The 12,752-nt window shown below is 34.3% G+C and overlaps 1 protein-coding gene across 3 annotated transcripts in view; it reads left to right on the top strand.

Annotated features, from left to right (window-relative positions):
- The window catches only part of Spock3 (SPARC (osteonectin), cwcv and kazal like domains proteoglycan 3), a 413,063-nt gene that overhangs the window by 163,629 nt on the left and 236,682 nt on the right, over nucleotides 1-12,752 (top strand). The gene's annotated exons all lie outside the window — the stretch shown is intronic.

Genomic DNA, 12,752 nt, shown 5'->3' with positions numbered 1-12,752 from the left:
TGTCATAAGTGGAGGTAAAATTCTATGCAAATGCTGTCATATAAAGTTTTCTCTGGTTATCAGCTAGTCTTCATTTTCAAAATATATATACAGGTTTTTTGAACCAGAAATTTGAAATAAACATAATACTCAAATACAAATCAATAATATGTAATTAAAACCTTTACAAATTAAATTAAATTAAATTTAGCACAGAAAATAAAATTTACCTAAATATTTATAATACCCAGATGTAAAATAGCATATTAATATAAGCTATTTTCACTTTCCAGTTGGAAATTATGTAAATCTTTATAATTTATTAATTTACTTTTTGAATTCACCAACAACAAACAGACGATTCTATACCTTAATGCGTCTCTTAATATTACATAATCATAGCTTTTATGTTGGAGAAAATTTAAGAACATTTGAGAACTTTAGTCCACATATTATGATGTTTAAATTGTATCACTCAATTCATCTCTGTTGCAGGAGTTGTTGTAGTAGGTAGATCACTGCAGCTTTTCCCACTTTATGCTATGATCTTTAAATTTGCTTAGGAGGTTATAGTAGTACATGCTTTTAATCTCATAACTTGGTTATATAGAAACAAGGATATCAAAAGTTTATACCCTGATTTGGCTATATGGTGTGTTTGAGGTCAACATATGCTATATGAGAACTTGTTTCAAAAAAAAGAAAAGAAGGTATTTGAGGCTAGAGAAAGAGGTAAGCACATTTTCAAGAATAAGAGACTATTTTTTTAAAAAAAATAGAAATTAATGAACATATGACTGTTAAAATACTAAAATCATGCTATCTCATGAATATGTGGGGTACACATTGAATTGCAGGACTAAAGTCTAATTGAATACTTTTTTTTTGAATCCTTAGCTTCAGAGTTTTATGTTTTAGATGTTTTATTTTATTTTATTTTATTTTTTCTCTACTTTCAACTGATATTATACAGGGTGAAAGATATGGATGAAATTTCATTCTTTGGTAGGTGAATATCTAGTTTTGTCAGAATTATTTGTTGAAGATGCTGTTTTGTATTTATAATTACTTTTGGTTTGTGTGTCATAATTTTGGCTTTTTTTCCCCCTGGGTCTTTCTTTATGATCCATTGTTGTACATGTCTATTCTTTTTTTTTTTTGCCAATATGTGCTGTCTATGTCACTATTGCTCTTTGGTATAAACTGAGGTGAAATATGATGTCTTGGGCAGTGTTCTTTCTTCTCTAGACTGCTTTGGCTATTCGTTTTTTTTTTTTTTGTTTGTTTGTTTTTTCTGTATGAATGCCCTAATTTCTTTTCTAGCTTGGTGAGTATCATAATTGGACTTTTTATTTGGATTGCAGTGAATCTGTAGATTAAGATTTTTTGAGGTAGGTTCTCACTCTAGCCCATGCTGACCTGGAAATTCACTATGGAGTCTCAGATTGGCCTCAAACTCACCGCGATCCTCCTACCTCTGCCTCCCTAGTACTGGGATTAAAGATGTGCACCACCACACCTGGCCTAGATTAATTTTGGTAATGTAATCATTTTCACAATATTAATTCTGCCTATCAGGACCTGGAAGGTTCTTTCTATTGTCTAGTATCGTCTTCAGTTTCTTTCCTTTTGTTATTGTCTTGAAGTTTTCACTCAGGAGGTCTTTTACTTCCTCATTTACAATTCAGGATACTTTATTTTAGCTATTGTTAATGGGAAACTTTCTTGATTTTATTCCCTGTATATTCATAATAATTATATTTGAAAGTCATTGGTTTTGTACATTGATTTTTGTGTTTTGAAACATTTCTGAAAATGTTTATTAGCACCACACTGCTAAGATGAACCTCCAAACCAGACACAGTTTATGAGAGGAATGGGATTTATTTCTGGCTTACAGACCTAGGGGAAGTTCCTCAATAGTGACAGAGAGAAAACCTACTACCAAAAGCAAGAACAAAAACCTATAATGAAACAGGAGGGGAACCAGGCAGAAATCAAACTGCTTACTCTATAACTTTGTCTGGATTTCCAGATCCACCTGAAATACACCTTAGGGTTTGATCCTAAATCTGCCCACAGTGACAGCTCCTCCAGTTTGGTGTCTGTAAATCTAAGTTACAACCTGGAGTAAAACTCCTGAATCTGTTGCAGGACATCCATTCAAACTGACTAAAGGAGTTTTCTGGTAGATTCTATAGGGTGATTGAAACATAGTTTTCTCATCTACCCATTTAAGTGGTCCAAGATTTATATCTATTTGGACTGAGATGATTAATTGCCCCTTTGCACATCTAATAATAAAAGGCTTAAAAATGTATCTTCATTCAGTTACGGTTTTATTTAGACAACATGAATTCAAAATTATTTCCCAAGTAGAAAAGATTATGTGCTACTGTAATAACTGAACAAAGTCCCATGAAAATGTTCCCTCGCCGTCTGAAGGATTCAACTTCCTAAAGCCAATAAAAATACTAATCTCAATCTAAACAGATATATATCTTGGAGGGTTAGAATGACAATTGTTTATGGAATAAGTCTGAGATTGTTATGCATTTTTCTTTATATTTTGCCAATTAGAATTCAACCATAGAATTATTACTTTTTCAGGAAATAGGTGACAGAATGGGAGTGTATAATATCATTAAAGAAACAAAATTTGGTATTAGAGAGTCTCTCCTCTCCCTGTGTGTGTGTGTGTGTGTGTGTGTGTGTGTGTGTGTGTGTGTGTATTATATAAAGATTAAGATTTTTGTGTCCAAATGTCACAATGTCTTGCAAAATAACATTTTTCATGATACTTTTCTACCAGTTTAAAAAATAATCCAATAGAGCAACATGGTATCTTATATAACTTGACTTTGTCATTTATCAATCAGAAGTATTTTAGAATTTAATGCTTCAATTTCATTGATATTTCCTAATTATATGTCTTTTATTGTCATGAAAAATAAATATTTCCATTTATTAAAAATTAACTTCTAACATTTCATTGCAAAATCACCTTTAGAGTTAACTTATTTCTACCCCTTCTATCATGTTTACATCATGAAGCTACATGTAATTCTGCAAGTGTCTATGGCATTTTCTAAAATCAAATTAAGCTATACTGATGTGTTATAACTAATTTAATCATTTTAAATTATCCTGTTGAGTCTAAGAAAGGTCCATACATTTTGAATAATTTGTACACTTGAATGAGTATCTCCGCCAGCAACAAATCCACATATCTTTATATTTCTACATTAGATATTTTGAGATAATAGTTTGCTAGATATGGTAGATCAATAATTTTATAGTGATTATACTGATCATGTAATGCTAACAATGCAGTCCTTTTGTTAAATAGCACATAAAATTCCCATTTGCATGAGGTTAAATAACAGGATAGAATGTCTAACAAAATAAACTGATTGACATGATAGTTTCTGAAAATATGAGGTCACTTTACTTAGCTCTCTAGCTCAGTTAGGGTTTTAATCTAATTGTACCTCAGCATGAGGCAGTAAATGAAGGTTTCATTTAACAACAGTCAGATCATTGCTTTCCAATGGATTTTTTTAATAAGTAATGCTATTAATTGGAAATAAAAAACTGGAAGCTAAGCGAGAACCATCCACAAGGCTATCTAGCAATTACGCTCATGTCTACTCGGAAAGTCGGCTAGTGTTCCAACTGAAGTTCTGTTTAAGCAACATTTAAAAACTTTAATTTGTAAAAAATAATATAATGGGGCTGGAGAGATGGCTTAGCGGTTAAGCGCTTGCCTGTGAAGCCGAAGGACCCTGGTTCAAGGCTCGGTTCCCCAGGTCCCACGTTAGCCAGATGCACAGGGGGGCGCATGCGTCTGGAGTTCTTTTGCAGAGGCTGGAAGCCCTGGCGTGCCCATTCTCTCTCTCTCCATTTGTCTTTCTCTCTGTGTCTGCCGCTCTCAAATAAAAAATAAAATTAAAATAAAAAAAATAATATAATGATAAAAGATAATATAGATCTTAAGAACTCATTATTGTAGTCAGTGTTACTCATTTTATGAGGGGGTTTTAATTATAAAAAATATGCATGCAAAACTTCCTTCTATGTTAAGAGTATTTTGATTGCAGTAGTTATTCCAAGTACTTATATCCATTGCATTAGCATTTTAAGGCAGTATCTAGAGACTAAATTTCACCTTTGTTTATAATTGTTTTCCTCCCTCTTCCTCATCATCACCATGCTCTTTCTACCCCTCATGTTCAACCAAATCTTTCCCTTTTATCACCTTTCTCATGATAATGTGTGTGTGTGTGTGTGTGTGTGTGTGTGTGTGTGTGTGTGTGTGTGTTTGACACAAGACCTCATGTAGCCCAGGCTAGCTTCAAATGAGCTCATTGTCTAAAGCTGGTGTTTGAATTCTGATCCCCTTGCATCTGCCTCCCATGTCCAAGTGTTCAGATGATAGATATGTACCATCACGTCAATTCATTATTATTTTTTTAATTTTATCACTCAAAAATGCAATATTTACCTTACAGATAAGCATGCTCCACTGATGAGGAAAAATTATTTTTTAAAAAGTTTTCTAATTTCAATGCTAGAATTTATTTTTTAATTTAGTTTGATTGCTCCATGATCTGACATTTTAAATTTATAATATAATAAACTTTACTTAATATAGATATGAGCATTACTACAACCTCCATTAAGATAAAAATTATCCCCATCATTATTCTCTCCCATAATGCTAGCTGTGCGCTAATCTCCCCAGGTGTCTGCATCATGTGTATTTCAGTATCTAAAAGTAGCAGTGCTTGACAGAGCTGTGCCTGAAAGCCTTGTCTTCATCTTTGAAGAATTAGCTGCATTGTTCTTTTAGGAAGCGTTTCTGAGAATGGCTGTTTTTATTTTTAAATGAGACAAATTCCATGCAGAAATTTAAAAAACAAACAAACAAACATTGTGTTTGTAATGGGGAGGCCAAAGTTAGTACAAGTGGGTTTTATATAACGAAGCAATATTCTAAACTAAGAAAATCACTCCAAAGACTTGCAACTACATTTAATCACACTTAGCATGACAAAATTGGCTGTCAGAAGTCTAATTATGTATCAAGCATTAGCTCTCTTTTTGATGCTGCTCACTTGCTCTGCCTCCCATTAAGACACCTGGCAACTTTAAGAAATTTGTGAGAAAAGTCACTTCTTCCTTGGGCTCTTTTGGACAGGATTTTACTGAACTGAGTCATTGATAGAGCAACAAAATCATCCTTACTGCTTCACGTGTAACAACCAAGGTAGTTAGACTGATGCTTCCACTACACGCAAGAATTTTTTTTTTAAAGTTTCAAAAATACACAGTGAGTGTGTATTGTGATTTAATTGTTTTATAATATTGAATGTTATTTTATTTAAAAAATAAAACCTTGCTATCAATTTCACATTTATCTGCTTTTAAATTACTGTGTGTACTTTAATTATTCTTTTGTGATTTTTATTCATGACTGCTAATAATCTCACCCATCCTGCATATATACCCTATGTTAAAAATGAAATTAAAAGGAGTATATATATTTATTTCACACAATATAGTAATGGGCAGATAAATATGACAAACACAGGGATTGATGATGCAGTAGAATACCAGTAAAGAAAAAGCATACTGTACTGCATATCTTATATAGTACATACATGTGCATATGTATGTAGGTATATGTGTACATTAGATATATGTTGCCTACCTCCGATTATTTTATTAAGTTATTCACTTATGTAATCTGAACAAGTTTTAGAACTTCTCTCTCTGTCCCTCAATATATTATGTAACCTCTTTCTGTATGCAATGGCATTTTTTTTTCTTAAACTTTTATTTGCAACAAGAGAGAGAGAGCAGCCAGAACAAACTCCAGGATTAAGCACCATTTTGTGCTTCCAGCTCTGTGTGAGCACTAGGGACTCAAAAACCACCTTCAGACTTTGTGAACAAGCATCTTTAACCCCTAAGCCACATAGCCTTTGATGTAATTGTTGATTGCACATACTATTTTATATTCGCATTATAGTTATTAACTTAAAAGGGATTGTTATTACTTGTAAAAATAAAAATTATCAGCAAAAATGAAAATTACTTTTCATTTCTTGTTACTGATACAGCTAACTCAAGTTTATAAACACCTTAGAATTCACTTCATTTGTTGATTCTTGCTTTTTACCTCATCCCTTCTGCTGTTCCCGTATCTTCACTTCTGTTGGGTAAAGCATGTGCAGCTTTTCCAACACATGGAATTTGGCAAACTGAATTATGCTGTTGAGATTTTCTTTGTGTATATAATTTCCCTTCTCCTACACTATCAAAGGGCAATTTCCCTATGCCTGGACTTCTTCTTTAATTATTATCTTTCCCTTCCTCAATAAGTATAGTATTTCATGCCTTTTAGACATTGATGGCTCCTAAGTAGTAGGTTTGTTCCCAGCCTGTTTCCTTTCAACATAGTCTCTTGTCTTTGCTTGTGTTGTACTTTCAACATATGCTTTGGTAGGGAATTTAATTTTAAAATCTGTGACCACAGATCACTATTACTTCCTGTTAAGGCTAGTACTGTTTATTAACATATGGACTAAATCTTAATTTAAATATATTTTACTTTCTAGAAGTATTACTTAAATATTTTAAATAATATTGGCATGTTTGTATTCATATATTTATTGTAACCAAATAATTTATTTTAAACTTAGATTTTATTAAAATGTGATTATTTTTGATTCTCCTGATTTTTGATAGTTTTTTATTTCTTGATTCCATATATATATATGAATATATATGATGTTGTTAATTTGATTTGTCTTATCTCCTTATCATTGTCTGCTAATGTAATTTGTGAATGGTCCATGAGTCATCTTGTTATATGTATTTTATTTTGTTTTTATAGTTGTGTCTATTTTTTGATACTATTTCACTGGATTATGATCTCTGATACAGGTTATGACTCAGAGTGGTCTAATCAATGCTCATTACTGTATCATAAGTTTCTTACCATAAAATTTTCACACTGAAAAGATCACATAGTTTCAAACTCCAACAATAACATTTAGAAGATTTGGGGCTCTATGTTACTTCTTCGTAATTATTCTGGATGTGCTTACAACTTTCTGATTATTTTGGCTAGTCTATACGCTTTTTTGCTTAATTGATGAGCAATGTTTTTGACAATTCTGTCAGAAGTAGCATTCTCAAATCAAACTCTCATTATAACGTCACTTCCTAGAAGTTAGAATGAATGCTTTATATAAATACTAAAATTGTAAGATCCTTCACTATTATTTGAATTATTTTCTTTCTTGTTTTTTTATTGCCTCTGCATTAATATGTTTTTTTTTAATTTAAGTATATATATCTTTGACCAGCAGAACTGAATGGCAGATGTTTTCTCATTGAACCTGTGAAATATATTGGTAATATAAAAGAAAGGGGAGCAATTTTAAAAGAATTGTCTTCTCATAAACCCAATAAATGTAACCCTTTTATCTAAAATGATAAATCACTTTGAAAAGAAATTCCTTGAATAAAGTATAATATAAGTAAGCTATATTAAAATATAAGTCAAATGTCTTATTTTCAACCACATATTTTTATGCTGAAATTTTGGTAGCTTCCTGGTAATATTACCTCTACTAACAAACATTTTTAAGTGTTGTGAACAGAGACTATTGCTTTGCTAATATTATTTAATCTTTCCAAGTTTGAAAAAGTGATGATGGCAATACATGTTTTTTGTTCATGATAAGACTAACAATCCCAAGAATTATATATGAAGAATTATAGAAGACTATTAATCTCTCTGAAATATTATATGACTTACACCAATTTGGCATTTTTAAAATTCATACTTTTAACTCTTCAAATGTATACACATCAACATAAGTTCAGATGAGGTAATCCTGCTCTTGGGATTCTAATGCCTATGCCCACTCCTCCTCTTCTGAAATGAATGTATATTAAGTATTAAAACTTATCTTTACTAAATGCTTCCCAATCTTTCCAACTTAACAAATTTACATTTACCTTCTTCTTTTCATCACTAGAACCTCTCTTTGATTTTTCCCTTCCAACAGAAGAGTTACTTCACAGATACCTCTCCTAATTTATTTTAGCCATTTGACATTTCACAGTGGGCAAATTCTTAATTATATATGGTTATGTCATCTTCACCCACTGAGGGGGGAAAAGTCACAAAATGCCACTAGTGAGTACTTACAGATTCCTTTTTATATGCCATAGACCTGATTCTCAAAAAGTTAAATTTTAGGCTGGGGTGATAGCTCAGTGAAGATGCAAGTGTGAGGACTTCAATTTGGACCTTCTGCATTCATATAAATCTACATGGGAATTGGTTTCTGTCTTCAAACACAGCAATCTTGAGGCAGGCTAGAAATCCACGGTATAAAATGGCTAGATGAAGGGAATCAGTGAGTTCTGTGTCCAAGGGAGACTTTGCCAGACACAACAAAGGGGATAGTGATGGTGGAAGACATGTGATGTCACCAGATGTACGTGAACCCACATACAAACATATCCATACATACACATAAAATGTATGTGTGTGTGTGCTCATACCTGTGTGCATGCACACTCACACAAACACACATAAACACAAATAGCAAAGAAGTTGAATTGACTCTGTTAAGGAGACTTTTTAATCTTTTCCATCATTCATGACCTATAGCATTATTTAAGAGTGCTTTAGACTACAATTATTAGAATTTACTTTTCAAAAATATCATCTTGTAGGCAAGTATTCTTATTTTCCGGAAATGCATTTTCACAGAAATTCAAATCCCTTATTAAATTATATTTATTTATCAATACTACAGTTAATACCTGTTTTTGCACCTTATTGATGCCAAGATTTTCTTTACCTTCTCTGAAATCTGCCTGTACTAATAATGGGAATTCATCTGCTGCATTGAGAATTCAGTGGTAAATTATCCATCATTTTTCTACAGCTGAGGTATAGCTCAGTGGTCTGCATGTTTACCTTGTACTCAAATCTGGCTTCAGTTCTAAGCTCAAAGAACAAAACCGCCTCTTAGTTCTGACTTGATGTTGGCATATCAACACTGTGAATCTTGATTCTTCTGTTGCATTATGAGTTCTCCTAATGACCTGCATCTGTTCATACTGTCTTTACCTGCACCACATCTGTTTTCTGCTTTCTTACCCTTGCTAACTCTGAAACTTCTGATATTAGCAGCTGGATCAGTCCTGATCATTCCCAGCTTAGCTAGTTTGGTATTAAGAAGGGATACTGGATTCTGGATAGAGGTGTTGGGGGAATTCTGTATCACAAACGCAAAGAAGCTTAAAGGTTAGCTGGATGCCATTTGAAATACAGAGTTCACTTCCTAAAGTAAAATTAAATACATTTGTTAAGTCCTCATATCACTCAGAAAGATTATTCAATATTGGGATGAAGAAAAGGACTATTTGTGCTTATCCTAAAAGTAGTAAAGTAGTTGTACTGGATGCTTGAGAGAAAACTTGACAGCCTGATGCAGAATAAATAGCAGATATTACAATGAAAAAGATGAAACAAGAGCAATTAATGGAGGTAAGAGATGAAGTCATCAGGTTTATTCAAGGATCTGGTAGATTCTAATTCATGTGCTTCCACAAAAGGGAATTTGGTTGTGTTATTGTTGTGATTTCAGAAATAAAATCTTAAGCATCTGTATTTACAGTATAGTTTTGAAGCTGCCAAAATGTCAGTTCTCCTAAAATACAGATGGCTGAAAATCACACTCACATATTGTTTTTATTTCCTTGGAGATCCTGATTATCAATGCATTTGATTCTTTATGCTCACTTCTGCTATTATATTATCTGCATCACAGCAGACACTGCTGTTCTTTTATCCTATTCTTCAGGTAGAATTTAATGTAAAACTTTATCATTTGTCACTGTCGTGAGAAATCTTTCCCCTGAGTCAACATAAACACATGTCTTCACCCCAGATGGCACATACATGACAGTGCAAAAGTATATTTACATCAAAACTGGTGTACTTGCAGCAGTGAGTTTATTGGGATTACTTACAGAGCAGGATGAGGGACTGCTTACAGGACCAATGGAGATTCCCAAAGTAGCTGCAACAGAGAGGTCTCCTCCCATCCTGGATGAGGACCTTCCCATCGCTGCTTTGGTGGAGCTCCCTTTGTCTGTATTACTCTGCAGATGCTCTGCTATGGGCCTCAGGGTGAGGGCTTACTTAGAGATCATGGAGACACCAAAGTAGCAGCATAATTATGAAGTCTCATCCCACCACGGATGATGATCTCTCCATAGCTGCTTCCACTCTAAGGCAGCTGCATCACCAAAAAGCCCACCCCAGCACAGGGGACAATTCAAAACAGCTACATCTCTGGAGGACACTACACAACCTTTTGGCATCTCACCTGGTCAAAGAGTCTGGAGTACAGCTCACGGTTTGCTGACAGCTCAATGGAAGTCTCATATGTAAGCAGTTGTTTTCCCTTTATGTAGCATTAGGGTGGGGTTTTATATCTCTTTTCCAGATTAGCTGACTTCCTGAGTCTCTACAATTTCTTTCCTTCTCACAAGAAAGAATGTATCATGTATCAGTTTACAATTAGTATAACCTTGGGGTTTTAGACATATATATATATATGTATATATATATAAATTATGTATAAAAGACATATATTACATAATATAATGTCTCTTACTCCTGGTCCCATTTCACTGGGATTCTCCACAGTGGGGTTATGGTATTCATTGTGGGGTCATGAAGGCTTCAGTTAGTCTCTAAGGGGTATTGTGACCATGCCTCAGGGTATTCCTACCTATACTATGGCTTTTACAATCTTTCTGCCCCCTCTTCCACAGTGTTCCCTGAGCTATGGCAGGCCTGTTGGCAGTCTGATTTGTGTTGAGTCCTCTGTAGCCTAGGGATTTCTGCTTTCATAGATTTTCGTTGTTCACCCTGTCTACCACCATCACCCTAGAGCTCATTGTCAGGTCATCACTAAGAGCAGTATTCATGACACCACTTCCCCTGCAAGGTCTCCTGGGCCAGTGGCTGATGTGAAAGAGATGGCAATACTCTTGGTAGGCAGAAATCATCTTGTATCATCAATGGATCTTGGCTCTCCATTTTCTCTGCCATCTGTAAAATAAAGCAGATTCTCCAACCAAAAGCTTGAGTTAGGTGGGGGGTGTGCAAAGTTAGTTGAGGAATTTTTGGTATGCTAACCCACCCTTCTTCTCCAGAAAGAGCGGGGCCTTCTTTCTGAAGACTGTGCTTCCTGACCATGGGATTCTGACTTGGTTTCCAGTACTAGATATGACATCTCACCCACTGAGCAGGGCTCATATCCAATCTGTTGCACACATGTGCACTTATTGTCCTACTGATTGATTTCATAGTATTGAGGGTCCCCTGTTTATTAATGCTGCTGGTAAGCAATTTCTTCCAATAGCTAAAATAGGGATTTCCAGAAATATGAGGGCTATAGCCAGGAGGAAACTAGTTTCCCTTCCTGTGTTTCCACCATGGTAATACGATATCCTGTGACCACAACCTACCTTGTCTTTAGCAATATATACTTCTCTTTTAGCTCTGTTAACTAATTAAAAGTTTTGGAAATGGCCTACATAGTTTTGGGGACCTCATGGGTCTCCCTGATCAATATGTCACTTGGGGGGGGGAGCAACCCACCTCTGGGTCTGGGAACTATTGGCCAGAGTCTATGGTTCTAACATTAATCTTCTTCCATTATATGACTGGACTGTCCTACCTCCCCCTTATTGGTATTTTGTAGAATGCTTGTGAGGTGTGACCTTTAAGTTTCAGGTCTCACAGAGTTGACTTTCTGAGTCAGACACAGTTCCCTTCTTGTCTTCAAGACAGAAGATTTCAGTTGGGAGGAATCTGCCACACAACAATCACATCTTGCAGTTTTCTGATAAATGTCTTAATGCCTCTAATTTCTCTTAAATAAATATAGCTATAGGTCCCATGAAACATTTTACAATTACAAACATGCATTGCATGACGTAATTAAACCTATTAAAATAAATAAAATAAACAATTTTAATTCAAAATACAATTAGATTATTGGGCCATAATTTCAAATACTATAGTAGTGTTTATTTCTTTTTTTAGTTTTTGGTAGGATCTCAGTCTAGCCCAGGCTGACCTGGAACTCACTCACTGGTCCCAGGTTGACCTCAAACTTACAGCAATCCTCCTACCTCTGTATCTGGAGTGCTGAAATTAGTGGCATAAAACACCATGCCTGGTTTTGGCTGGGTTTTTTTTTTTTAAGTATGAAGTATGTATTTTTTTTTCTTTTGTTTTTTCAAGGTAGACTCTTGCTCTATTTCACACTAACCTGGGATTCACTATGTACTCTGAGGGTGGCCTAGAACATATTTAGATCCTCCTACCTCTGCCTCCCAAGTGAGAATAAAGATGTGTGCCACTTGCCCAGATCATAAAATATGTAACTTTTATTAACTATTTCTACATATGTTTGAAGTATTTTAATGGATCACCCCTCTTTGAAAATCATTTCTTGTCTGCACTCTCTTCTCTGTTCTGCTGGCCTCTTTCTGCCCTGTTATTCCATCTTCAGATGTGATGTTTCTGTGTGTGTGTGTGTGTGTGTGTGTGTGTGTGTGTGTGTGTGTCCTATTGAATTTAATAAGGATGGTGAGTTTTATAATTACACATATATGACATATTTTTATATATTTTAAGAAGAAACGTAACTGTCATTATT

Source organism: Jaculus jaculus, chromosome 1 (genome assembly GCF_020740685.1).
Source record: "Jaculus jaculus isolate mJacJac1 chromosome 1, mJacJac1.mat.Y.cur, whole genome shotgun sequence".
In the NCBI taxonomy this organism is placed as follows: domain Eukaryota; kingdom Metazoa; phylum Chordata; class Mammalia; order Rodentia; family Dipodidae; genus Jaculus; species Jaculus jaculus.
The sequence above is the reverse complement of the archived record's forward strand: the minus strand, read 5'-3'. Positions and strand labels throughout refer to the sequence as shown.